This window comes from Vollenhovia emeryi, unplaced genomic scaffold (genome assembly GCF_000949405.1).
Source record: "Vollenhovia emeryi isolate VEMERY1.0 unplaced genomic scaffold, V.emery_V1.0 DF939170.1, whole genome shotgun sequence".
NCBI classification, from domain to species: Eukaryota; Metazoa; Arthropoda; class Insecta; order Hymenoptera; family Formicidae; genus Vollenhovia; species Vollenhovia emeryi.
This window is the reverse complement of record NW_011967196.1, coordinates 1,236,072-1,239,912: the sequence shown is the minus strand read 5'-3', so window position 1 is coordinate 1,239,912 and position 3,841 is coordinate 1,236,072.

Below are 3,841 nucleotides of genomic sequence, written 5' to 3'. Positions count from 1 at the left end.
TGACGCGACAGGCGACTTCCCTGTCGTGGGTCCTATCGCTGGATCGTGTCGCTCGACCGTTGTCCACCTCCTCCTCGCGTCGATGATGCCTCGGGGTTGCATCCGGGACTCGCCATAGCTTTGTCCCTCTCGTTGCTCCAACGATCGTGGAGCATTGACGGGCGAGCGCTCTGATAAGTCAGAGTAGCGAATCCGTACGAGGTGTGCAGGGTATTCGAGAAAGGGCGGAGGGACAGGAAGGAGAAGGAATCCTTTTGGTGTCTCGCGGCGAGGTACTCTCGTTAACGTCCGCCTCCGAGAGCCCCGTTGAATTTTCAAACCGCCACGAGTCCTTGCGCGATGACACGCGTTCACCTCCGGTGACGATGATGTAAGTTCAATCGCGACGTGCCGCTCCTCTTCCGTTGCACTCTCACTCGATCGCAACAGCTCGTAGACGTCGTGGTGGATGCGATCGCGTCATCGCGCACCGTTCGACGTCGCACTCTCACCGCGAATGGAACGGGATCCCGATGGTCGTCTCGCCGAATCCGCTTGATGACACACGGCTCGCGTGACACCGTCGTCGTTTTGTCCTCGTCGTCGTCGTCGTGGTCGTAGTCTTCGTCGTCGTCGTCGTCGTCGCAGTCGTAGTCGTAGTCGTAGTCTTGGTGGTCGTCGTCGTGGTCGCCGTCGTTGTCCTCGTCGTTCTCGTCGTCGTCGTCGTCGTCGTTGTCGCCGGGAGGACTCTCTTGTGTCGCTCTTCGCTTATTGGTGGAGATACGACGTCGTCGTCGTCGTCGTTCAGGGATGACTCGGTTCGAACGGATACCGATGAACGGGGTAGATGGACAGGATTCTACCGGGTGGCGGCTGCGATTCTTAACGATGGATCTCGTCCGCCGAGTGCGCGACTCGCCGACAGCGATGATGACGACTCTGTGAATCGAGCGCGGGCGGAAACTGGCTGCTCGACGTCGGTTGGCCCCGGCTGGCGAATACCATACTCCGAACGCCACATTCGGTACCACGGTCGGTCCTCCTCCACGTTCCTCCGCCTCTCGCGCAAGCTCTCCTCTTCTCCGTCTCTCTCCCCTCTCTCTCTCGCTCACTCGATTCTTCCCTCTCGAGTTTCGCCAGGTTCTCCGTCCTCGTCCCTCTCGCTGCCCACGTTTTTGCTCCTCTCTTCTTTCTTCGATCTCGATTGACGTTTCTTTTCTCGTAGATATTTTTTTCACAGCTCCTCTTGTTTACTCGCCTCTTTTTCTTTCTCTATCGTTTCACAACTTTCCTCTTCGGCTGCCCTTCCCTCTCTCTCTCTCTCTCCCTCTCTCTCTCTCTCTTTTCGCCCTCTCCTCTGCCTCTTTTCGCCCCCTTCTTGCTCTTTCTCTCTCTCTCTCTCTTTCATCCGCCTCGCCCACTCGCACCCTCTTTCTCCCGTCGTCCTTTATCGCGCGCTGCCCCGTCGCACTCTCCGCCTATCGGAATTCCCAGTCATCTCTCGACCTCAACGCGGGACGCGAAGCAACTACCCTTTTTGCTGCTGCTACTGTGAAAGGCGACGACGGTGTGCACCAGCTCGCCCTCCGCTCGCCCTTATCGATCACGACGCATGCCGCGCTGATTTGCGAAGGCCCTCGTCCCGTCCAATTTCCACCGAGACGTGGAAGAAATTTCGCTCTTCCCTCCTGCTTGTCCTATCTGTTCTTCCATGTGTCAACTCGACGAAAGAACGAGATGCACCCGGTACCACGCATCAAGGGGGCAGAGGAGGCCGAGGAGGTGGAGAGCGTGCGCTGTTATATGTGCCTATCTGTCTACCTGCCTGTCTATCAGGTCCGTCCGTCCGTCGGTCGGTCTAGACGGTAGCGTGTACGTGCGTGTACCAACGTTACTGCCTGTGCAGCAGCCGTGTTACATATGCAAACGTAATCCCGACACGTCGATGTTGGGCGGCTGATAGCCGGCCTCGCACTGCTCCCCCGATATGGCTACGCGTCGCGACAACAGCAGCAGCGGCCCGGCCGTGCGTTCCCCGTGCCCCTCGCGCCACCCCCGGGGGTGGCGAAAAATCGCCACCCTCTCGTCACGACGACCCGGGCGCCGCGCCGCGATGCTACCTGGAAGCGCGAGTCCTTGATATAGGGACTCACCCCTTTCCCCAGGAGTCTACCCGTGTGTTCTCTCGCGGTCCTTGATGCCACCTACGTCTCCTCTGTCCGAGGAGGGGATGACACGCGAAAACAGCCTGCGTGAACGGTTTCGCGAGGAGTGGGACGTACTTTTTCTTTTTTTTCCCCCCCTCCGGAAAGATCTTTTCAAAGACGCGCGTATCGCGAGGGACGTTTTGATAAGCGTTTATTCAGGGCGTCCCTGTAATCTCCGCTGGCGTTTCAAGTCGATCCCTCGTCACCGGAATTAGATGGGGGAAACACCTCGGGCATCAGGCGAGGCACGCGTTTCTATCGACGGAACGCGATACGATTGTCTATTTTAAGTATCGTTTGCCCCCTTCCACCTCCGAGAAGGCCGCGAACACGTCATGCACCGCACTCCGTTTAACCAATCAGTTTGGAAATGCAATCAGTTATCGCGCACTCGGTCCTACCTACTTGAAATCGCTAGCGTAACCTTGCCTCCCTTACGCCGGCGGTTCCGACTGGTTCCGACTGCATCGGACGGTGCAATATGACGCTCAAAGAAATGCGCGGATCGCGCCACGTCGTTCAGAGGGAACGTTTGTATCGCGGCGAAACAACAAAACCGCGCTAGATGAGAGACGGGACGAGCAATTTTTATATTATTTCCATTCGGGAGAGATTCAAGAGCGATTTTAAGTATCACGAGCGCAGGCAAATTTTCGCAGCGTCGAATCAAGACGCGCTCTCACGGCTGACTTCTCCCTTTTGTTCGAGCTATCGCGTATATCTTTTATCCACGGACTCGTCTCAATTCTAAACTCGCGAAAATAAGAATTTATTATTAAATTTGTAGCGTACGGGGGAGCGTGCTGTATCGCGTTCCACGATTATTCTCGAGCCAAATTTAATTTAATCGGGAACGTTTACGCTCCTCTGATTCGAGCGCGAATATGTAACGTCTTATGTCTGGAAACCTGCCGATAACGGGAAGAGGAGGGGAGGGGGCTGAGACAGAAAGAGAACGAGCGAGAGGGGGAGAGAGAGAGAGTTGGGGAGGGTGGAGGGAAGGGAAGAGAGAGAGAGAGAAACGGAAGCGATGTCCTCAATCGAGCGACGTCGATTCATTGTCTGACGAATGCGATACCGTGACTACTTACAGGAGATATAGGGTGACCGTAAATTTGCGCTCACATTCCATTCTCTTCGGGGAATGCGACGCTCGCTCTTGCGTCTCTCAAATATCAGGAACGGGGTTAATGCTTTTTCCATAAGAACCGAATTGACGCGTGTGAAATTCTAATTTTTTAGCGCGAACAAGCGCGGAGCAGACTCGCTCTCGCGAACCGTTGCGCGAAGTGTATATTCTTAAAGCCGTTGTCGGACGACGGTCGACGCGGATCGGATCGGGATCGGCGATTTAATCGACTCTCATTCGCTAGGGGACAATCGTTAATCGACAATCCCAATCCAATCCGGGTCGGCAATTGCCAGTCCGATTCGGCCTTTAGCCCTGATATCACATTTGTCGTACGGCGCCCTGGACAGCCCTGGCGAAAATTTCACGCGAGAGATTTAAGTGAGACGATGTTTATATTTATTAAATGTATGGAAATGTTAAGTCGCCAGTAATCGAAGAAAAAATACTCAGAATTGAAACAACATATGCTGGCAAATAATTTTATTTAATAAAAATACGACGTTTCGACCAGTAATACTGGTCC